The sequence below is a fragment of the Hyla sarda genome, chromosome 10 (genome assembly GCF_029499605.1).
Source record: "Hyla sarda isolate aHylSar1 chromosome 10, aHylSar1.hap1, whole genome shotgun sequence".
In the NCBI taxonomy this organism is placed as follows: domain Eukaryota; kingdom Metazoa; phylum Chordata; class Amphibia; order Anura; family Hylidae; genus Hyla; species Hyla sarda.
In genome coordinates this window covers 27,116,027-27,142,145 of record NC_079198.1, presented here as the reverse complement: position 1 = coordinate 27,142,145, position 26,119 = coordinate 27,116,027, and positions in this window count along the sequence as shown.

Genomic DNA, 26,119 nt, shown 5'->3' with positions numbered 1-26,119 from the left:
GTATGGCAGCAGATTAGCACTCCCCTTGGAAAAAAACAAGCCGTTCTACATGTTTATGTGTATGGAAAGGTTGGGAGAAATAACTCTCAGCCAAATAAACTTTTGGCCGACATTTATTAAAAGTGCATGGTCAACTTAATCGGGAAGTAGGGAATATATGGAGGAAGGTATGACTGCAGGATCAGACTACACAAGGCTTGTTTGTAGTCTTTAACCAGGAAGACACATAGGTTTGTAGACACCAAATGGTAAAATATTAGTAAAAACTATTTTAAAAGTTGCTAAATTTTAGATGCATTGAAGCAATAAAAAAATTGGGGGCAGAGGTGGACATATCCTTTTAAGTATCCGAACTCACCCATCAAACAGTCTTACAAAATTCCATAATGCAAGCAACTCCTGAATACAATCTTACATTCAATGCTTGCCTCGTTTCAGTCAGTGCTGCACTTGCAGTATTTTAATTCTACTGAATGCTGGGTCCTATGGAATCTTATTTTAGTAGAAAACGTTATGAAACATGTTGTGCATCAATCTAATAGAGCTGAAAAGAAGCGGACACCATGCATATGCTCCACAATGTGTTGTAGCTGCCAGGGCTTAGAACTATGGCCTTAGTCGGTCAACAAAGTTTGACCCGGCATTGCAAAAAGTTGAGAGCACGTAGGAGGCCATTTCTGATCTTATTGACAGCAGATGTGCTGGTCAGGGGCATGGTAGGACAGCAGCCATAAGGAATGACTGTAAACATGAATAACTTGTAAGAGGATGGCAGGGAGCAATGGGGGAGGATGCTTTGTCCTGAAGTGTGTCCTAGGCCCATTATAATAACCCCCCTCTTAGAAAAGCCCCTACTTAGTTTTGCTATGGAGTGACAACCCCATATATCATGAAATGGGAGGGAATTCTGGCAGTACTTATTGTTAAGTGTAGTAAGGGGGATGGGATGTCACAGAAGGCTTCATACAATGGAATCACTTACATAGGGATGGCAAGGCAGGCATGAAGCCCGACAGCACCCCTGCTTTGTCATGTAGAGAGCCACTTTAGGAGCGAGTCTAATCACAATGGGCCACATTCAGATGTCCTTTTGTTTCAGTTTTATGTTTAAAGTCTTTGCATCTCTTCGTTGTTGTACTTTGCATTAGATTGTTCCAGGCATAGTATTGTTCTGCCACATCTTTTCGTATCTGGCCAGTTTGACAATTGTGTGTATCCGGAATGTCTTAATTGACGTTGATTAGGAATCTAAGGAAGCCATTCATTTTGGTCTTAAGACCTGGGCTGTTGCTTGGGAGAAGCTAGTATGGCATATGCCCTGTGTGCTCAATGCCAGGGGAGCGGCAACAAGCCACTTTGGTATGACTAGGGTGAAGGAAATCCTAGCTTTTTAGGACAAACTGTTTTTATAATTGCAGAATAAATATAAAACTGTCACCCGGAAAGTTTGAGCAATATTTAGCATCAGTATGTATTATCCAAAACTATGACTGAGAGTAAATACACAAAAGAGGTGCAAATATTTCCATTAATACTGACCCATGTAAAATTGGAAAGAGGGGACTATGGTAATGTAATGGTCAAGTGTATAACACCATGACAAAAAAAAAATGAAAAATGCATAAAAATATAAATAAAACCATATAAATGTAATGTAAAATATACAGTATATATAGCGTTGTATGAAAAAAGTCTATAGGGAAAATATGAGAGTAAAAGTTGAATTAATAATAGAAGTAATTTAAATCAATAAAAAGATAAAAATTTTAATAGAAAAAAGCACAACGTGTAAATGGGTGTTTTATTTACTCAAAGTAATATTGTGAATGTTGCGGAAAAAGAGCAAAACAGTAATAAAAAAAGGAAATTGCTTTATTGTGGTTATTCTAATTATTAATAAAGTAATGAATATCACATTTATGAACACTTTAGAAATGGTTTAGTTTAATATATATATATATATATATATATATATATATATATATATATATAAATATAAAACATTTTTTATTTTTATTTTTTTTGCACAAATTTTTTATTACAATTTTTTCAACAGAACAAGGTTGACCTACATGGTCAAAAGTAAAAGAAAGCCATGCTAAAAAATGTTTTTTGTTTTTTTTATGTATTGCATTCTGTATTTCTATTTATTTCTATTTATTTTATTTCTAGATTATTGGAAAAAAAATGATTTGTCTTTTATTATCCAATTTTTCTTCGTTAATGGTGTTGTAATAAATATGCATATTATGACTTTCATTATAGCTCCTGTTACATGCTGAACAAAGCCACACGGACTAAAGTGTATGGTCGAGTCTGCCGTCTCATTGTAGGCTAATTTTCATGCAGTGCTTCAGACAGAGTATTCTTCTTATCATAATTTGAATAATTAGGATATTCTATGGATGGCAATGCATTATAACATGAATCCAAGGGGGTCTTCACTGAAAGGAATATTTAATTGACCAAACATCAAGATTAGATTTGTCATCTGGTCCCTTGTTAACATTTAATAAATATTTATACATATGAATTATCTTAAAACAACCCCCAGTAAAAAAAAATTTTAATTTTATTTTTACAGATTTTAGCTAAAATTCAGTGCATGGTGCAAATCCTTAAAACTGGTCCTCAAATACTGTAAAAGTTTTTAAAAATGCAAACAAATAATGTAAAAAGCTAATTAGTGTGTTTAGGAAATAGCATGCCGTCTCTTTGTTCCCTATGGGGATGTTTTAGTGTGGGCTTCAAAGCGACAAACAACTGCCAAAATTACCTTTATAGAACACACTAGACTAAAAATGAAAAAATAATAATAAAATTTTTTTTTATCATAACAAAATAATCAGTATTTTGAAAGGGAACTCGGTGTCTCTGGCAGGAATTTGAAATAAAATGTTCTTGGAATAGTAAAAAAATAAAAAATAGAGATAAGTGAGGCTACATCATCCAAAAACTAAATCCAGCATATAATTTCTGTCCTTTTTATCAACTGTCCTCCCTCTATGGAAAATAAAAACGCAGCAAATTGCACGCCTGCTGCAAACACGATCAGCGCTATCGTGCTGGGAGCGGGCTTTTAGGGAACAAATGTCTTTTTCGGAGTCACAGGTGCAGCCACTTGTCCATAAGTGACAGAGAAAAGCCAAAAAAGGACAGAAAGGATGAGGAGAGGGGGGGATAGAGGGAAAACAAAGCTGCAACATGTGATAGGCAGAGGCGGAAAGAGACAGGAGCGGGGAACATCCGAGACAGCTGTAATGAATAAGAATATAAGAATAGAGGCAGAACAAAGGCTTGCATATGTCTCCTGTGTGCTGATTGTTCCTATGTCATCTGTACGGCTACACTGTACTTAAAGCATCAAAAGTGCAGTGTTACAATATAGTCCTGGGCCTTAATGGGATTAATTCACCTGAATGAGCTTAAAGGATCCTGAGCATCAAGGGGATTAGTGAAATTGCATTTTGTGCATCAAAAATCATTAAAGAAACCGTCCTGTACATCAAAAAACTGTCCCATCCATTTAACTACCTACAAGCCGTGAAGACAATGTGAGGCAAAGCTGCATTTAACGGATTGGACTCGTAGGCCTTATGTCACGTCTGACCATAACAATAGAGTTATTTATTTTCCTTAAAATATTTGGTGTCATCTGATTTGAATGGCAGATTGCACATCTTGAATTTGCTCACATAATGAGTCTGTATTGACACTTGCTGTTTTGCTGTATTCTTGCAGTAAAATACATTACTGTAAAGACCTGTCATGGCTTCTGTTCTTAATGGAGCCATAACACAATTGACAGTTCCATGCTGAAACAGATCCCAGTGAATCCCAATGGATCCTGTTAGTCCTCATGGTTCCATATTTCTGACCACAGGAAGGGCATTGCAGTCTTGGAAAGGGGATAAGATGTCTAAGCGCCGGAGTACCCCTTTAATGGCAATTCTGCTTTATTCTTGTAGCCAGTACTATGTGTACTATCGGATGTTACCTTCTTATATTATATTATCTTCTTATTTGTGCAAAATATAATAAAGCAGGTCAGACTAAGACTTAAAGGGCAATACAAACAGTAAGAATCCCAAATGACACCTACAATTGTATATGGCACTCATGGCTACATGGTGTCTATCTAGATCCTAAATACTAGTGGAAAAAAACAACATTGAGTATAAAACATTAGTGAAAAAGAGTTCACAAAATACCACTTAAAAAAAAATTTAACTTTTATTGAATACAATTAATAAAAATAAAGACAGCAGTCTCAAAAACTGGACAAAAATGAAGGCCTCAGTGATTCGGCCCGGCAACCCTCCAGGCATTTGATTACTACGTCTAGCACTTTATTATTGAGTAGCGATGTTTGTACTCTCTATGTATGCACTTTATTTTTGAGTAGCGATGTTCGTACTCTCTAGTTATACATGGAGGAATCTATATAGGTATGTGTAGCACCCAAATGACAGTGATATTACTGTGGGGCCACTAGTAGTGGTACACAATTATCCCTTCTTCCACAGACGTAAGAACTAGACTAGACAGGTGATCTCTTAAGAAATTTGAGATATATAGGCTCTCTGTTTTGGCTGCCCGGCCGAATCACTGAGGCCTTCATTTTTGTCCAGTTTTTGAGACTGCTGTCTTTATTTTTATTAATTGTATTCAATAAAAGATACATCTTATTTAAAGCGGTATTTTGTGAACTCTTTTTCTCTAATGTCATGCCATGACTAAGGGCTCAACAGCCCGAAACGCGTAGGTGATTGTCTCCTGTACCACTTGTTATTCTGCATATTGAATAAAGCACTGGATTTTACCTGCCTCTATTGTGCCGGACCTCATCTATTGTTTGTTTGCTGCACGTGGAGAGGAACGCCACCTCCCTGGTCGGAGCACTAGAGCAGTGGTAAGGGGGATCGTGCGGAGGACTTGGTATATTGCTTTTTCTCTAATGTGTTATAAGACTTAAAGGGGTACTTCGCTGGAAAACATTTTTTTTTTAAATCAATTGTTTCCAGAAAGTTAAACAGATTTGTAAATAACTTCAATTTTAAAAATCTTAATCCTTCCAGTACTTCTTAGTTTCTGTATGCTCCACAGGAAGTTCATTTCTTTTTGAATTTCCTTTCTGCCTGACCACAGTGCTCTTTGCTGACACCTCTGTCTATTTCAGGAACTGTCCATAGTAGGAGAAAATCCCCATAGCAAATGAAGCGAGGAAGGAGTCCAGCTCTCAGATGAATCGCTGTTAAAACATAGCTTTTACTAAATCATCTCAAAAACATGGAAAAACGAAAACAAAAAACCTAATAGTGCATTAAAAACAGCACATCGACACATTTTGAGCTTAGGGCAAGCTCTTAGTCATGGCAAAATAACACAATCCAGTGATGGTTTATATACACTCATAGGTAAGTGAGAGACTGACACGTGAATACCCGCGGCAGATTCAGCATGTGACCGGTGATCCCTAGTTGCAAAATTAAAATGTAAAACCTGTTATGGATATCGGCATTGCAACTAGGTAAGCAGGGCTGCAGTAGCCCAAAGCAACATTGCACTAAAGGAAAGAATGACTAGTCAATGAACAATGAGCCTGGATGGTTTATGCACGCGTCTGTTTGTTAAGGGTATATATTTGTACGGACAAAGTATGTACGAAAGTATACATGCATAAAGATAAACCAAGTTCGCATTATGTAACAGGAACTGCGCATTATATACCATATCGTACACACTACACATAGCATTCATATACAATATAAAAGACATATCTGACAAATCCACAGAAAATGATATATGTAATGTGATGTCACAGACTAGTAGATAAAATACAATAAAACATGGACTGGACAGACAGGCACGGATGCTGAAGTTGTACGAAATGCTGTATCAATAAGTTATTAAGGCTGCATTCACATCACGATTTCTCCATCCGACCTGAGTACACGATTTTTATAACTTAAAATCGTATGAAAACGTATATAAAGTCGGATCCATTGACCTCCATTAAAAAATCAGATCCATTACACACATCCGATTTGATCCGCATCAGATTTCACATGATTTTTGTTCGGGTCTGAAATCGGGGTTGACCCCGATTTCAGACCCGAACAAAAATCATGTGAAATCTGATGCGGATCAAATCGGATGTGTGTAATGGATCCGATTTTTTAATGGAGGTCAATGGATCCGACTTTATATACGATTTCATACGATTTTAAGTTATAAAAATCGTGTACTACGGTCGGATGGAGAAATTGGAGAAATCGTAATGTGAATGCAGCCTAAGTTAAATCGTTCTAGTAATAGAGCACATAATGCTGCCAGAGTGATAAGTGCAGAACCCCTAAGAAACAGAAAAAAAGTCTATAGTATGTACACTAATTATACCATATGCAAATAATATAGATATAAAAAAAATCACAGAGCTAGTGCAAGTCCACGGACTATCTTGACAACACACATAAGTTATATCAAAAGGCTTGTTGACTTCATGCCCAAAATTGATTAACTATATATAGAGAAATTATTATGATGTAAACCACACGATAGAAAAAAATTATGTTCAAAAAAGAAAAAAAGAAGAAAAAGGAACAAAAATTTATGTAAATGAGATGACTAGAGCAAATGGCAAGTAACCCTAGACAAATTTCTAAAGAAACCCAACCTAATAAATATACATTAAGTCATTACGGTAGTTGAGTCCATTTTGTGCACCGGAGTCCAGGGACAATATCAAAAATGATCTCAAGTATGTTATCGAAATCCACAGAATATGGTGCTGAGAAGGTTATTTTTGCCTGAGACTGTTCTGAGTGTTCTTTCTGGTGTTTGAAGATACTGGCCCTCATTTACTAAAGTCCAACCGACTCTTTTTCTCGGTTATTGCGCCTAATTTTAGTTGCACAACCGACACTTTAGAAAACACTCGTAGTGTTTTTTGTTCACTCTGAAATGGGCGTGTTTTATGCAAAAATGGGCGTTTAACTGGCAAAAACCAAAAAATACTCAGAGTACTTCCAAAATCACTCATGAAAAAGCATGAGTTTGCCTCACACAATAACCGACAGCCAAGAGGCCGAGTGAAATTCAAAAAATGGAGCGATTTCTAACAAGGGACTGTTTGCCATTGTGTTTTTTGGGAAAGTAACTTGTTTCATAACCTGAAAACATTTTATACAGTTCAACACTTTTATGAATAAAATATTGAATGCTTTTGTGATTAATCTTTATATATATATTTTTTTTTTTTCTTTTTAACACATTTGCAATATTAGGTTTAAATCAATTTAACACCCAAGTTGATAAACAAGGAGAATTGTTGTAATGTTTGAAAAATTATAACACATGAATACTTTTGATTCATGGAAACATTTTTAAACAAACAAGTCTAAACCATTTTGACTCACACAACTAATTTCTTTAGCTCAGAATTTGTGCAACACAATTGACTAGTGCAACACAAAAAAACGTGCAACACAAAAAAAAAAACGAAATGTGCGACAGAATAGTAAATAAGCCTGAAAAAAAAAAAAAGATGAGTGATATTAAAATCACTCCAAAATAAACACTCCACTCTTAGTAAATCAGGGCCACTATGTAGATAATGAGCTCTGGTTTTACCATCAGCAATAGCTTTAGCTCTATGTAGGACTGTAGGTTGGTATCCGTGTGCTTGTAAGTGTTTACTGATATCATGCACAGTATTCTCAGGTTTCTGTGGATGAGGATGCCCTCTTGGCCCTCACATATTCTCCTATAGGTAAGTTAGGTAATGGCAGACCCATTTATCTGCTATTGGGTGCTTGGAAAGAGGACACCCAGCTTTTTGTGGACCTATCCCCTTAGTTACAGAGTGACAAGAGTCTGTGCAAGAATCACCCCTTTAGAGGAACACCATTGTTAACAAAGAAGGGAATGGCCTTGCCTAGGGTTATGGCGGTAATGATGGGAACCTTAGTTTCCATTTTTTGTGAAAATGTCAGGGACACGCCCCCTTTTCGGTGACCACGCCGCCTTTTGCCGACGACCACGCTTCTTTCCGTGTTTTCTCAGTAAAATGGAGAGTTGGTCGTTGTTTTTTTTTTCCAATTCTGGTGCAAATTCTAGCGCAGACAGAATTTCTCATGCACAACCCGACAAAACGTGTCGGGTTTACAATAGTACATCAGGGCCACTGTGGTGAATGCCTAGGTGTTGACCAGAAGATCCACAATGTCTGCGTGTTCTTCTCCATTGGCATCATCAGTGGGGCTCTACCAAACCTTACTGAAGATGCTTGTGTAGAAGAACGCGCTTTACTGTGGCTTTTCTTTAACTTTATGCTTATTTAGTAATTTTTCAAAAATTTTCCTCCTTTTCGTTGTCAAACAAACTTCACAACAGAGAAGAAAGTCAACTGCAGATAACTGGACTATCTAAAAAGTAGTTGCTGATAAAATAGGGATTTGTCCAGGGAGACATATCAGCGTCGATTGAATGCTTCACTAGAGTTATCAATGTACCCATTGTTTCTTTAGCTCCGTCTTGCACATTACCAAGTAGTTGGTTAATGCCATGAATGTTTTATGTCAGGTGTTCTGCTATAAAGGGCATCCTACAAGTGAATAGGTATTCTATCATATAGGGTTTCCTGCACATGCCATATGCTGTGCCTGCCTGCTGTTGACACATTTCAGAACACTGACAGCTTTTGAATGGAGGAGTTAATTCAGCTCTGGAGATAATCTTGCATATCAGTTTCATCAGTATTATATTGACTTATATCATGCCCGCTTCATTCACTTTGCATGCATCCACCACCTCATTATTCATTATAGTGATAAATGTATGTAGAAAACATAAAATGCTATAACAAAAAAGTCTGCTTGCATTTTGTTTAGTTAGAAAGTAGAGCATTGCTAAAATAGGTGACTGCAGGTGCCCAATGACACCTGCTTGTGCAATCCTTCTCCTGATAATCCCGTTCATAGGAGTTGTATATTCAAAGGACTTACCTAAATCTTGTAAATTTGACGTCATGTTATATTGGTGATCTAGCAACTTGCAGCCCCTACAACTATCAATAACTATGTTGTCCAGCTTCTTGTTTCCATTGGTCCGTCTCCATGGAAAATAGTGGGAGAAATAGAAATCTAAATGTGAGCTTTAGATAACTTATACGTTCCATTTTAGAAGAAACCTCTGTCCATACATCTTTAATTTCTGAGGAGAGGGACAACATCACTTATACTTTAAAGGGGTAGTCCAGTGCTGAAAAAGTTATCCCCTATTCTAAGGATAGGGGAAGAGTTTCAGATCACGGGGGGGGGGGGGGGGGGGGGGGGGGTCCGACCACTGGGGCCCCCTGCAATCTCCTGTATGGGGCCACGGCTCACTGGGCAGATAGCTGGTGTCAACCACCGCAGGAACGCGCCGACGCGCCGCCTCAATACATCGCTATGGCAGTCGGAGAGCTCTGGCTCTGCCATAGAGTTGTATTCAACTCTAACATCAGTTCCTCTCCAGTGCATGCAAGAGGAAAACTATGTCTGATGCTTGATATATGTGAACCCGGCCTCATACATATCATGACTTGTTAGCCTTGTCAGCCACTGCCTGGCACTGATCACTGAAGTTAAATTTACTGTCCACCTCCAAGTTCTTTTCAGTGGTAGTTTTGCCCAGTGTTTTACTATTTAGCCCAGTGTCTCCCAACCAGTGTGCCTCCAACTGTTGCCAAACTACAACTCCCAGCATGCCAGGACAGCCTGTTGCTTACTTTGTCAGCAGATCCTAATTCACTATATGAAGACAATAATTATTATACCCCGCTAGACACTGTACCCTCTAAATATAACTCTACCAGACACTGCACCCCCAAAAATTAAGCTGCCACACACCATGCACCTGTATATAACCCTACCAAACACTGTACTCTGAAAACAAAACCGCTACCCCTCCAGACACATCTTTCCTCCAGACCCCTATGTCCTCCTCCAGAAATCTCTGTATCCCCAGACCCCTACGGGTTCCCCAGACCCCTATATCTTTCTCCAGACCCCTATGCCCCCCAGACCTCTCTATCATATTTCTCCAAACCCCTCTGCCTCCCCAGACCACTCTACTCCCCTCCAAGATCCCTCTGCCCCCTCCTCCAGAACCCCATGTCCCCCAAAGACCCCTCTTTCCTCTCCTCCAAACCCCTCTGCACCTCCAGACTTTTGCATGGATTTACACCAGGTTTTCTATGACTTGCCTGGTCTTGCTTAGTTGTGCTTCTATTTAGAGATGGGGTTATCTGACAAACATATTTGCTATTTAGTTCTTAAAGGGGTACTCCCCTGGAAAACTTTTTTTTTTTTAAATCAACTGGTGCCAGAAAGTTAAACAGATTTGTAAATTACTTCTATTAAAAAATCTTAATCCTTCCAGTACTTTTTAGGGGCTGTATATTACAGAGGAAATGCTTTACTTTTTAGATTTCTCTGATGTCATGACCACAGTGCTCTCTGCTGACCTCTGCTGTCCCTTTTAGGAACTGTCCTGAGCAGCATATGTTTGCTATGGGGATTTTCTCCTGCTCAGGACAGTTCCTAAAATGGACAGCAGAGGTCAGCAGAAAGCACTGTGGTCATGACATCAGAGAAATCTAAAAAGTAAAACATTTCTTCTGTAGTATACAGCCCCTAAAAAGTGCTGAAAGGATTAATATTTTTTTATAGAAGTAATTTACGAATTTGTTTAACTTTCTGGCACCAGTTGATTTAAAAAAATAAAAATAAAAAAATAAAAAAGTTTTCCACAGGAGTACCCCTTTAAGGAATGCTAGATAAGAGCAGAAATCTTGTCAGAAATATAGTCAGCATTTTATAAAACATTCTTTTAATTGAAAATATATCTACCCGGAATGCCCCCTATTTTCATGCTATATACTTACTCCTATTGCTGCTTTTCTATGCATAGCAAAAAAAATATTTTCCACTGTATCTAATGAAGAAACTATAAAAAAAAAAAAAAAAAAATAAAAAAAAAGTTCTGGCAGATGTTGATGTGATAACTATTCATCAAAGACGACAGGAAAAAGATGAAGAGATTTGTATGTGACACTGCTCTGTGTGCGGCCATTGTGCTGTAGCCCCACTGCACAGGAGATAAAGCGATGGGGGGCTGTATTGTTTTGTTTCGGCCTGATATTATTTGCTCAGGGGGCTGATGTTCTGGGCCGTCCAGGAGGACTGGCAGCAGTCAGTGCGTGTGGAGGAAGCAAGTCAGGGCTGGGGGAGGAGGTGAAATAAATTGAAATCTGTCAGTATTAAAACTGCTGACGGCAAAGAAATGCGAGTCCCAAACAGAGAAAATAAACAGATACATGGCCGATTAACATCAGGGCGGCAGCCGGAGATACAGACACAAAATCTGTATCTGGAAGGAATTTGTTTTTTAATTAAAAAAAAAAAAAAAAAAAAGTTTAAAAATAAAAAAATCCCACATCAGCGTCCCTCCGCTTCCAAAAAAAACACACTAGTAAATTTATGTCCTTGTCCTGTCGTCTTCTGTCAACTCTGTAAAATACTCTGTTACTCTGTCATAACGAATCTCCTTAGTTGTGCGGTAGTTCATGTCCTTCAGTGTATTCTCAGAACTTTTTGTTTCTGTTCCTCACCACAGAATTTATTTCACCGACTAATCATTTTTGACAAAAACGACATTTAGTCATATCTAATCGTCGTAAGATTTTGGTTGAGTAAATCTACAGTAGACTTACCGTATTTTTCGCCGTATAAGACGCACTTTTTCTTCCCCAAAACTGGGGGGAAAAAGTCGGTGCGTCTTATACGGCGAATACACACCTATCGCGGCGGTCCCTGCGGCCATCAACGGCCGGGACCCGCGGCTAATACAGGACATCACCGATCGCGGTGATGCCCTGTATTAACCCTTCAGACGCGGCGATCAAAGCTGACCGCCGCGTCTGAAGAGAAAGTGACACTAACCCGGCTGTTCAGTCGGGCTGTTCGGTCCCGCCGCGATTTCACCGCGGCGGTCCCGAACAGCCCGACTGAATAGCCGGGTTAGTGCTTACAGGACACCGGGAGGGACCTTACCTGCCTCCTCGGTGTCTTCTCCGTTCAGGGATCCCCTGTATGCCGGCGCTCTCCTTCCTCGTCATCACGTCGTCGCGTACGTGCGTCGGCGTGCGTAACGACGTGATGGCGGCGATGGAGAGCGAGGATACCCGGCCGGCAGCAGAGACGTTCCGGAGCGACGGGGACACGGCGACAGCAATGGAGCGACATCCAGGGCAGCGGTGACGGGTCCGGAGTGGCGGGGACACGTGAGTATTACCTCCTATGCAGTGGTCTTCAATCTGCGGACCTCCAGATGTTGCAAAACTACAACTCCCAGTATGCCCGGACAGCCAACGGCTGTCCGGGCATGCTGGAAGTTGTAGTTTTGCAACATCTGGAGGTCCGCAGGTTGAAGACCACTATTGGGTTCAAAATCTTTATTTTTTTAGATTTTGCCCCTAAAAATTGGGTGCGTCTTATACGCCGGTGCGTCCTATAGGGCGAAAAATACGGTAGTTAAATGAAGTCTAACAGGTTTAGGTAAAGTGTAATGCAGATTCTAGACAAATGCTTAAATAAAGGAAACTGATTCTATACTCCTGAAGTAAATAGCTATTAACCTGTCATTCTTTATGGTATTTAAGTTTAAACCTTGAATATAGGCAAACGATTAGTTCTGACAAATTTTTAGTGACTAAAACTAAATAAAAACTTAGTAATCATAGCTAAAATCTATTGATATTTTAGTCCATTGACTTTAACTAGACTAAAATGCTAGAGAGGATTTGGATCCCATCAGAACGAATCTTTTGTTCAGTATTCAAGGCCCAAACTTAAATACCATAAATAATAACAGGTAAATATTTTTTTTTTACTTCAGGAATATTGAATCAGTTTCCTTTATTTAAGCATTTCTCTAGAATCTGAATTGCCCTTTAACTAAACCTGTCAATTTTTTTTCCGACTAAGTCTACTGTAGATCTAGTCAACCAAAATCTTATGACAATTAGTCGATTAACACTAGATTAAAATTAAAACAATTCAGATAACTAAAATATGACTAAAACTAAATGTTTTTGTCAAAAGATTAGCGTATATACTCGAGTATAAGCCAACCCGAATATAAGCCGAGGCGCCTAATTTCACCCCAAAAACCCAGGAAAAGTTATTGACTCGACTATAAGCCTAGGGTGGGAAATACATCATCCCCCCCGCCATCATTCAGACCCCCGTCATTAACCCCCCCCCCGTCATCATCACCCTGTCATCATCACCACCTGTCATCATCACCCTGTCATCATCCCCCCCTTCATCATCACCGCCTGTCATCATCCCCCCCTTCATCATCACCGTCTGTCATCATCACCTCCCCCCTTCATCATCACCGCCTGTCATCATCCTCCCCTTCATCATCACCGTCTGTCATCATCACCCCCCTTCATCATCACCGCCTGTCATCATCCCCCCCCTTCATCATCACCGCCTGTCATTATCCCCCCCTTCATCATCACCGCCTGTCATTATCCCCCCTTCATCATCACCGCCTGTCATCATCCCCCCCTTCATCATCACCGTCTGTCATCATCTCCCCCCCTTCATCATCACCACCTGTCAGTCCCTTCAATCAGTGGTCTTCAATTTGCGGAAGGTTTAAGACCACTGCGGCCTTTGTCATCATCCAGACCCCCCTTTAGTTTTCTACACACCTCCCCCCAGTGGGAAGAAAGGGTGAGCTGTTCCAGGCCATCTATGCTGCAGGGGCCGTCCGGTTTGGAGGGTTAGTCATTTCATGGCTGTCCATCTTCACCGAGAGGCCCTCTTCTCCGCTCCGGGCTGGCCCCGGACTAGTGACGTTGATAACGACGCACAGGGATGTTCATGCGCAGGGACGGACATCCCTGTGCGTAGTCATCAAGGCAACAGAGCGGAGAAGAGGGCCTCCCGGACGGTCCCTGCAGCATAGATGGCCTGGACCAGCTCACCCTTCCTTCCCACTGAGGGGAGGTGAGTAGAAAACTAAAAGGGGGGGTCTGGATGATGACGAAGGCTGCAGTGGTCTTCAATCTGCGGACCTCCAGATGTTTCAAAACTACAACTCCTAGCATGCCCGGACAGCCGATGGCTGTCCGGGCATGCTGGGAGTTGTAGTTTTGCAACATCTGGAGGTCCGCAGGTTGAAGACCACTGAGAAGGGATTGACAGGCAGAGAGTTCACTCGAGTATAAGCCGAGGCGGGCGTTTTCAGCATTAAAAATTGTGCTGAAAAATTGGGCTTATACGTTATGACTAAAATTAAATCAAAGTCTGCTGTCAAAATTAACAATGCCTCACCAGATCTCTCCCAAATCTCTTTGGTCAATGAATGAAAACCAGGACCGGCCTTGTCTTGACAGTGTCCTGCCTGGTACCTTCTGGTGTGTCCCCTCTGCCAGATGGTGTACTGTCAAAAAAAGGTACAAATGACTATACCATTATCTGCATCATAAATAAATAACAGTGCCATATGTTGGTCACTGAAACCATACTGTAATATACTGTACGGTGCCTACGTAACAGTGCCACATAATGAATTACCTTATACAGTGGTCCCTCAACATACGATGGTAATCCGTCCCAAATGGACCATCGTTTGTTGAAACCATCGTATGTTGAGGGATCCGTGCAATGTAAAGTATAGGACAGTGGTCTACAACCTGCGGACCTCCAGATGTTGCAAAACTACAACACCCAGCATGCCCGGACAGCCAACGGCTGTCCGGGCATGCTGGGAGTTGTAGTTTTGCAACATCTGGAGGTCCGCAGGTTGAAGACCACTGGTATTGGAGGTTATACTCATGTGTCCCCGCCGCTCCGGACCGTCACCGCCGCCCTGGATGTCGCCCTCCATCGCTGTCGCCGCGTCCCCGAGGTGTCCCCGACGCTCTGGCAAGGCCTCTGCTTCCCCAGCATCCTCGCTCTCCGTCGCCGCCATCACGTCGCTATGCACGCCGCTCCTATTGGATGACGGGACGGCGTGCGCAGCGACGTGATGACGATGACGGAGAGCGTTGGCGATGCAGGGGATCCCGAAGTCCCGAAGAGGACGCGTCGGAGCCCCGAGGACAGGTAAGTGATCGTCAGCGGACCACACGGGGCACCGTAAATGGCTATCCGGTGGCAGCTGAAGCAGTCTGCGCTGCCGGATAGCCTTTATACGATGGCCCCGACATACAAAAGCATCGTATGTTGAAATGATCGTATGTCGGGGCCATCGTAGGTCGGGGGGTCACTGTACAGTGCTCAGGTAACAGCTCAGTTCATAAAGTAAGTTCATAATTGTGACCTGACAAAGAAGGGTAAAACCCCTCGGAACGCGTTGTCTGCTACCAATCCAATAAATCGGCAATCCTGTTTCAATATCCTAAAGTGCCCAACTGTTTTTCTTTCTTGCACAGCGCCGACCAAATTATCCAGCTTTCCCAAGTAATTGTATGAGCATTGCTCCGACCACTCTCCTTGAACTTTAAGTTCATAATTGTGCAATGCAATGTTAATAATACTGCTATACCATATTATGAAAGATTTGTGGGTTTATACCACCAGTGGTGCCCCTATGAATAATGGTGGCTGAATAACTGAACAGGTTGCACACCCCTAAGGCAGTTTGGGTGGGGTTTTTATTTAAAATCTGTTATATTTCTACAGCTCCTATGCAGACCTGTGTGTCTCCATGGTTACAGACTACATTCAAATCCATCGTAGTCTGATACTGCAGTCATACTTCTTTATATATATTCTCTGCTTCTTGCTAACTTTTTGGTAACGATATTGTTACGCTGAGCGCTCCGGGTCCCTGCTCCTCCCCGAAGCGCTCGCGGCGTTTCTCTCCCTGCAGCGCCCCGGTCAGACCCGCTGACCGGGAGCGCTGCACTGACATTGCCGGCGGGGATGCGATTCGCATAGCGGGACGCGCCCGCTCGCGAATCGCATCCCAAGTCACTTACCTGTCCCGGTCCCCGGCTGTCATGCTCTGGCGCGCACGGCTCCGTTCTCTAGGGCGCGCGCGCGCCAGCTCTCTGAGATTTAAAGGGCCAGTGCACCAATGATGGTGCCTGGCCCAATCTTCCTGATTAGTTTCCACCTGTGCACTCCCTACTTATACCTCACTTCCCCTGCACTCCCTTGCCGGATCTTGTTGCCTTGTGCCTTGACAAAGCTACTCTGTGTTACCTCTACTGTGTTCTTGACCATCTGCTATCACCATTGACTACGAACCTAGCCGCCTGCCCCGACCTTCTGCTACGTCTGACCTTGCTCTTGTCTACTCCCTTGTACCGCGCTTATCTCAGCAGTCAGAGAGGTTGAGCCGTTGCCAGTGGATACGACCTGGTTGCTACCGCCGCTGCAAGACCATCCCGCTTTGCGGCGGGCTCTGGTGAATACCAGTAGCAACTTAGAACCGGTCCACTGACACGGTCCACGCCAATCCCTCTCTGGCACAGAGGATCCACCTCCAGCCTGCCGAATCGTGACAGTAGATCCGGCCATGGATCCCGCTGAGGTTCCCCTGCCAGTTGTCTCTGACCTCACCACGGTGGTCGCCCAGAAATCCCGACAGATCGCCCATCTAAGTCACCAGCTGTCGGAAGTGTCCACCATGGTACAGCAACTTCAGTCGCAGCTACAGCATCTGCAACAGCAGCTACCATCTCCTCCACCAGCTCCTGCACCTTCTCCGCAGCGAGTGGCCGCTCCTAACCTCCGCTTGTCCCTTCCGGACAAATTTGATGGGGACTCTAGACTCTGCCGTGGTTTTCTGTCGCAATGTTCCCTTCATTTGGAGATGTTGTCGGACCAATTTCCTACAGAACGGTCGAAGGTGGCTTTCGTGGTCAGTCTCCTCTTTGGGAAGGCTTTGTCTTGGGCCACACCGCTCTGGGACTGCGATGACCCTGTCACCGCCTCTGTACACTCCTTCTTCTCTGAGGTTCGCAGTGTCTTCGAGGAACCAGCCCGAGCTTCTTCTGCCGAGACTGCCCTGCTGAACCTGGTCCAGGGTAATTCTTCAGTAGGCGAGTACGCCATCCGATTTCGTCGCTTCCGAATTATCTTGGAACAACGAGGCTCTCTGCGCGACCTTTAAAAAAGGCCTATCCAGTAACATCAAAGATGTGCTGGCTGCACGAGAGATTCCTGCCAACCTGCATGAACTTATCCATTTGGCCACCCGCATTGACATGCGTTTTTCAGAAAGACACCAGGAACTCCGCCAGGAAAAAGACCTTAATCCCTGGGCACCTCTCTCTCGGTATCCCTTGCAATCTACCCCTGTGCCTCCCGCCGAGGAGCCTATGCAAGTAGATCGGTCTCGCCTGACTATTGAAGAGAGGTCTCGCCGTAGGGATAAAAATCTATGTCTGTACTGCGCTAGTACCGAACATTTCTTGGTGGATTGCCCGATTCGTCCTCCACGTCTGTAAAATGCACGCACGCAACCTGCTCATGTGGGTCTGGCGTCTCTGGGTACGGAGTCTGCTTCTCCATGTCTCACTGTGCCCGTACGGATTTCTCCTTCTGCCAACTCCTCCTTCTCTGCCGTGGCCGTCTTGGACTCTGGTTCTTCTGGAAATTTTATTCTGGTCTCTTTGCTTGATAGGTACTGCATTCCGGTAACCCGTCTCATCAAGCCGCTCTACATTGCTTCAGTCAACGGAGTCAAGTTGAACTGCACTGTGCGTTATCGCACAGTGCCTCTGCTTATGAACATTGGACCACATCTCGAAAAGATTGAATTTTTGGTTTTGCCCGGCTGCACATCTGAAGTCCTTCTCGGTCTGCCATGGCTCCAGCACCATTCTCCCACCCTTGACTGGACCACCGGGGAGATCGAGAGTTGGGGTCCCGCTTGCCGCAAGAAATGCCTCACGTCTGCTCCCAGCCCCGTCTGTCGGGCCTCAGTGTCCCCTCCTGTGCCTGGTCTCCCCAAGGCCTATCAGGACTGTGCCAAGCCTCACCCTCTGCCCCCCCTCCCCATTCCCACTCCTTCTGACCGGTCTGCCCAGGACTTCACTGTCCCCCAGAAGGAGACTCTACAATCGCTCCCAATGTCCTCGTCCCAGGTGGAGCGACACCCCGACAAAAAGAGGGGGAGACCTAAGGGGGGGGGGGGTACTGTTACGCTGAGCGCTCCGGGTCCCTGCTCCTCCCCGAAGCACTCGCGGCGTTTCTCTCCCTGCAGCGCCCCGGTCAGACCCGCTGACCGGGAGCGCTGCACTGACATTGCCGGCGGGGATGCGATTCGCATAGCGGGACGCGCCCGCTCGCGAATCGCATCCCAAGTCACTTACCTGTCCCGGTCCCCGGCTGTCATGCTCTGGCGCGTGCGGCTCCGCTCTCTAGGGCGCGCGCGCGCCAGCTCTCTGAGATTTAAAGGGCCAGTGCACCAATGATGGTGCCTGGCCCAATCTTCCTGATTAGTTTCCACCTGTGCACTCCCTACTTATACCTCACTTCCCCTGCACTCCCTTGCCGGATCTTGTTGCCTTGTGCCTTGAGAAAGCTACTCTGTGTTACCTCTACTGTGTTCTTGACCATCTGCTATCACCATTGACTACGAACCTAGCCGCCTGCCCCGACCTTCTGCTACGTCTGACCTTGCTCTTGTCTACTCCCTTGTACCGCGCTTATCTCAGCAGTCAGAGAGGTTGAGCCGTTGCCAGTGGATACGACCTGGTTGCTACCGCCGCTGCAAGACCATCCCGCTTTGCGGCGGGCTCTGGTGAATACCAGTAGCAACTTAGAACCGGTCCACTGACACGGTCCACGCCAATCCCTCTCTGGCACAGAGGATCCACCTCCAGCCTGCCGAATCGTGACAGATATTTCGGAAGTGAGCAGCATCCTAGTACCCGTCTACAAGCTGCTGAAGTGTATAGTTTGTAGTAAAGCTCTAGATTGTCTCCTGTGAGTTTATGCCTGTTTTATATGCTATATTATTACAACACTGCTCCACATGTACACACACCCAGCTACAGTACAATGGTTAACTGTCTTTGTGCTGTCACCAGTGGAGGATGTTGTAAATGTGTATGAGAGGTGGGCCACATGACTTTCCTTCATACAGGATTCTGCTTGGAAGGGAAGAGTCTCCAGGTCCAACCCTTTCTCCCTAAAGGGCTGTAACAAGTCTAGACTAGTTAGCCTTGGCCTGACCAAGAAAGGAGAAGCATCTCCCATGAGTTGCCCCCTGCCAGAAAGTCTGACGTGCAGAAGTTAGCTAGCCCTGGCTCTGCAAGAAAATCCTTATTCTCTTCAAGTTACTAACAGACTCAATTCTAGGTTGGCCACAGTAAACCATGGCAGCATGTAGAGTTAAATGGGTATTCCAACCATAGACATCTTATCCCCTATCCAAATGATAGGGGATAAGATGTCTAATTGCGGCGGGGGGGTCCACCGATGGGACCCCCTTCGCTCTCCGTGCAGCACCTGGCATTCTGTGCTGGGCTGCTGCTCCAGTCTCAGAAACCTCTTAGTTTCCATGACTGGAGACAAGATGTGATGCCCCCTCCATTAATGTCTATGGGAGGTGGCGTGACGTCATGTCTCCAGTCCCGGAAACTCAGAGGTTTCAAAGACTGAAGCGGCAGCCCGGCACTGAATGCCGGGTGCTGCAAGGAGATCGCAGCAGGCCCCTCGTGACCATACATTTTAGCCCTATCCTTTGGATAGGGAATGATATATATATATATATATATATATATATATATATATATATATATATGAACAGAATACCCCTTCAAGGTGGAGTTATTACCCAAGAATCTTCTCCAATCTACTCTAAATGGGTATTCCTTCTATCTTTGTACTTGTACTCCAAAAGGGAGAGTAGTTTATGAGACAAAAGCTATAGAAGGTATACAAGGGCTTTTCTGTTACCAGTGGACTTTTTGTGGGCTTCCAGCTGTAGTCAGTGTGACATGTCTTTCAAGTAACAACCTTTATGCCTTACACCCTGTGATAAGGAATTGTAATACAACTAACAATGCGTAAAGTCATCTATATGTACATTACAGTGAACCATGCTGCAAAGACACCTCTCAGTACAGTTAAAGTTAATGGACTGCGTATACTAAAGCAACACCTAAAGTGTTTCTACTGTTACTAAAGTCTTACTACATTACTTTTATAAAGGTAAGCTAAGGGTATTGTTACCCATATTTCATACATTAAAGCCAAAGACTGTGTAAACTTGTCAACATCCACTGTGCACACCAGACCATATTTTTTATTGGTGTGCACAGTGGATTCTTCAAGTAAAGTGTGTTAGATGTTCCAAGTTTACACCTGTGCCTGGTTCGAGTCATTTCCACCTACCATCACAGACATACCACCATCCCAGACACTACCATAGAGTACCCTATGGTCAAGGACTTACTTTATTATGCAGGCTCTCCATTACAAAAGCCACAGAGACCGTGTGAGGATACACAGAGTTCAGGCAGACCACAAGGCTTCTGTGAAACTAGACTCTGTTAGGTGTACTCCTGCTTCCAGCTTGCCCTGCATTACTACTTTCCTGGGGGCAACGCAACATTATTGGTGAACATATTGCTTGACACCTGGTTTTAGTGGCATAGCGTGAGTTGCCAGCATCCAGGGCATGGTAAGTTATTGCACTCCCCAACCTGGCTGGTGATTTTAAGTAAGAGGTAATGCACACAGTACACAGGGGGAGATTTATCATTGCTTTTAGAGCATTTTTTTTTTCAGGCGCAAGCAGCATATTTAGCAACTTTTATGCGTCTTTTGATATAGACAGTTTCACTCTTTTTGCCTACCTGTAGAACTTTTTCTTTTTGACCATGCAGTGGTCACATATTTATCATTTGCGACTTTTGTCAAAAGTCGCTATTTTGTTCTCAAAGCTTTTTTAGGCGCAAAGCTACACCCCCTACCAGTAGGCGTGACAATCACTTCTACCTTCCACAATTCAACCTTTAACCTTGTGTGGACGACAGCGTCCCACTTCCCTTCTATGACACGCTCATGAGCTGAGCGTGGGTCATAGCTGGGTGGTCCTGGCGGCTATCTACCACCAGGACCCACCGATCATGGTGAGGCCCGGCTTTAACCCCTTAGACACCGCAATCATATTTGATTGCGTCTAATATGCAAGTAAAAATGTCCCGGCAGCTCTGTGAAATTAAGTAAAAACACCTAACCTTCCAAATTCAGGACCCGGGAAAGTGTCTACTTCCCTTCCTCACAAGCGTCTAGAAGTGTATGTGGTAGAGCTTTTCCCACCACAGCAGAACTGCGCAAAATTCATCATCCTGCTGCACCTTCTTGATAAATAAGATGGACGCTAGTCATACCCACCACCCAAATAAACGTGGGAAAATAGCTCTACCGTAGACATTCTTTGATAAATCTGGGCCACCGTGTATGCATTACTGCTTACCAGGGGCACAGTTCTGTGCCATTTTAAGTTAAGTACAGGAGACAGGATCCTTCCTCCTGTATGTACTTTCCATAGCCCACTAAGCTATACGCGTAGCGTTCTATAGAATGTACAGTAAGTGAAGGAGCAGAGACACCTGTTTACCACCGGACTCCCTGCCCCTGTGTAGAGCCGAGTGGTAATGCCTACATTGTATGCATTACCACTCACTTATTCCTAGTGGCTTCAAATCTGAGGATCGTCAGACTATGTGCCCCTAATATTTTTTGTGCCCGGGGCAACCATCCCCCTGCACTCATACACACAAACACACTATGCCACTGCCTGGTTTAGCCACAAATAGATATAACTATTAAGCAAAGCAGAGCCAAGCTGATCTGCTTCAGTACACGTATGATGACAGCCAAAACAGAACTCATGGGGGGAGATTTATTAAAAACCTGTCCAGAGGAAAAGTTGCTGAGTTGCCCATAGCAACCAATCAGATCGCTTCTTTCATTTTTAAGAAGCCTCTTTACAAATGAAAGGAGCGATCTGATTGGTTGCTATGGGCAACTCTGCAACTTTTCCTCTTGACAGGTTTTAATGAATCCTCCCCATGGAGTTTAGTGGTAAAAAGTTCATTCTGTGTTGAGGTTCTTCTCCTTCTTTTGGGTTGTTTGAAAAATAACCTATTTTCCCTTATATATGGGTTAACAATAAAATGAAAAAGAGTCATTTAGTTGATCTGTAATGATGAAGAGGAGGCCTTTTAGTTCTCTTTGGTGAGCTTAGCCTCAGCCAATGTTACATCTAAGGTCATAATACTCTTGTTTCCCATCCCCCAGAGGTCAGAATTATGGGCTGTTCATCATGTAGAAACATTAACTTGTTTATATATTACAATATGTAGTCTCCGAAATACTATTACCTCCAGAAAACAAGACTATGGAATTTACATATTATAAATTTGTTGCCATGTGTTTTCACAATACGCTTCCATCTTCTCACCACTCTTCTCAGATTTGGTGCCAAAAATGTACATGCAGACAAAGCCCATGCTGGTAATGGAGGGAGATGGCTGGTATTCTCTTGTATCGAGGCAGGATGAGCAGACTTTTGTCTTTAGCATAACAGAGCTACATTCTACTGTTATCCTATGTGTGCTTTTAGAGAAAGTCACAGACGGGCCCTGGGGACCATTGTTCCAATACCTAATGGAGAATCTCCTTCCTATCTTCCAGCAGGAGAATATAAAGCAGTATCCTGACCTATCTGAGCACTTTGGTTTGATTAAGTCAGTGAGGTACAAAACCTTATATATATATTTTATTTATAAAACCTTTAAATCATGTTTAGTGTTACTCGATTATACCCCCTTTTTTTTATAGCTTGACTATCTTATATGATTTTATCATCTGCTCAAAGCCTTTATTGAGCATCACAGAACTTATTTTAGCTAGACATTTACACCCTATCTAGTTACCTGCAGTCCAAGGAAATTTCTGAACATTGAAATAGACTTGAGACTTTTTAGACAGCACAACCCAATCTTTCCTGGGCCTGCGTTCATAATTTAAGGCTTTTCTGGGGGGAAAATGATTGATGACCTATCCTGAGGATATAGGCTATCAATTGCTGATAGGTGGGATGCCGACACCTGACATTCATGCCAAACAGCTGGCCAGCGGACCCAATCTGTGCAGTGGTGGGGCTGCAGGCAGTAGCTCTTTTCACTGTGCAGTGACTGTGCCTGTTTACTGCACTTCAGCCCTGTTAAACAGCTGAGGATTGGCTATTAAAGGGGTACTCCGCCCCTAGACATCTTATCCCCTATCCACTGCTGGGAACCCCCATGATCTGGGCTGCGGCACCCCAGACATCTGGTGCATGGAACAAACTTTGCTCCGTGCCACATGACTGGCGATATAAGGTGGAAGGCTCGTGATGTCACGCCCTGCCCCGTCCGTGATGCCACACCCTGCCCCGTCCGTGATGTCACACCCCAGCCCCCTCAATGTAAGTCTATGGGAGGGGGCGTGACGGCCGTCATGCCCCCTCTCATAGACTAGCATTGAGGGGGCGTGGCTGTGACGTCACGAGCCTCTGGCGCTGCACGCGACACTCTATACGAACTCCGGGGGCAGCACGACAATCGTGGGGGTCCCCAGCGGCAGGACCCTCATGATCAGACATCTTGTGCCCTATCTTTTGAATAGGGATAAGATGTCTAGGAGCGGAGTACCCCTTTAAGCATTTTTGTCCAGAAAACCCCTTAACCCCATATGAATTACCCCTGATAAAGATTACAGAGGCTATGTTGGGTAAAACGTTTCTATTTTTTTTCCTATAATTTAAAGCTTGAACTTATATGCTCTGCCAGGCAAGGTGGCAAACATGTAGGTACCAAAACTGGATACCATCTGACATATAAAAAAGAGATATACAAGCTGTGATATCTGTAAACAGAGCCAAAACTATTTGAAACCACAAATTGCAGAAAGCAACATCAATACACAATACTTCTACGACGACAAGGGTGGATGGTTTGGTGGGCAACTTCTAGACCCATATACTTCCTTTTTCTAAAACCCTTCTATCACCTGACCAACCCGCCAATAAATTTCCCACCCTATTTCTAAGCCCATGAAGTCCCTGGCACTTTCCTTACCAGTTCAGTTCCAACAAAGATTAATTCCCAATTCGTTTGTATAGTTCCAATTTACATTTAACGGAAAATCATAAGAGCGATGCAGATGACTGCTTTAACTTTCTTGCTGAAATTGAAAAATTCAACCACAAAAAGTTTGGATGTCCAGGACGTCAGAAGGTGTTTTTTAACTTTAGACCTTAAGAAGGCACATGCTAGCACCGAAACGCATTGTCTGTTCTATCGCTTCTTATGTAACTGAAAAAACTGAGCAGCTAAGGGACAACTCCTTGAGTGACCCAGCCAGAGTCCTGACTTGAACCCAGTCGAACATCTCTGGAGGGCTGAAAATGGCTTCCACTGATGGTCCCCAGTGCAGGAAAGTATGGCAAATTAAAGTGTGCAAATCTTGTTTCATTATACCCAAAAAAGGCCGTAATTGCTGTCAAAGGCGCTTAAACTAGGTATTGAGTAAATTGTCAATGCTATATTTTCTTTTTTTTTTTTTTAAATAAATTTGCAAAGATTTTGTCATTATGGGACATTAAGTACAGAATGATAGGGGCAATTTTTTTTTTTAACACAAGGCACAACAGAAAAAAATTCTGTTCTGTTCTACAGCACATAAAAAACTACTTTATGGTGTATTTACATGTACAGTAACCTATTTGATGTGCAGGATTTTATGCTGCATATTTCAGTATAAATTAAATGACGGAAGACAACAGCAAATCTGCGCAGGATACTGTACGTGTGAATAGACCCTTAGAATGCCAACATTGGGCCCTACAGATTAATACGTTAAATAGGAAAAAAGCTTCAGCTTTATACACTGCAGAGAAAGTATGGAGCCTTTCAGCCTTCACTCGCAATCAGGGGCGTAACTATAGGATGCAGAGGTAACAGTCGCAGACCAGGGGAACATGGGGCCCAGGTACAGAATTTGCATTGGGGCCCAGAAGCTATGAGTTAAAGGGGTACTCCTCTGGAAAACATTTTCTTTAAATCAACTGGTGCCAGAAAGTTAAACAGATTTGTAAATTACTTCTATTAAAAAATGTTTCCTGTACTTATCAGCTGCTGTATGCTCCACAGGAAGTTCTTTTCTTTTTGAATTTCCTTTCTGCCTCACCACAATGTTCTCTGCTGACACCACTGTCCATTTTAGGAACTGTCCAGAGAAGGATAGGTTTGCTATGGGGATATGCTCCTACTCTGCTCCTAAAATGGATAGAGGTGTCAGCAGAGAGCACTGTGGTCAGACATAAAGGAAATTCAAAAAGAAAAGAACTTCCTGTGGAGCATACAGCAGCTGATAAATACTGGAAGGATTAAGATTTTTAAATAGAAGTAAATTACAAATCTGTTTAACTTTCTGGAACCAGTTGATATATATATATATATATATATATATATATATATATATATATATTTTTTTTTTTTTTAAGAATACCCCTTTAAACCTCTTCTCGGAATGCTTCTTCTGTGGGAAGAATGTATACATGGAGCACATTTTTTGGAACAGAATCTGACAGAAAAATCCCTCTATATGCTCCATATACATTTAGAGGTATACAGACATGTAGTACAGCCTCCATGCAATAAAAGAAAGCTAGTCATGTATGAAGTGCAAGAGACAGCTTTGTGGGGGCCGGGGGGGGGGGGGGGGGGGGGGGAGATGAATTAAGTGGTAGAGTCTACTGAATGGAGGCAGTGACCCCTTTTACCCATGCTATATCCCGGCTCTGATCTTGTTATGTTCTTTAGCCATTACACTGGATTTAAACTTTTGATGTGAACTTGAAACCCTCCATCGTCTTCATTTTTCACTTTCATCTATTATACAATATTGTCCTATCTCCGGGCAAGCTGCATTTGTTTAGATTATCTTTTATGATGGGAGGACAGTGACTGGACATTCTCCACATAACCAAAGCATTCTGCACATTTGTTTTACTGTATCTACGAAACATCGTTTCTTCCTATAGA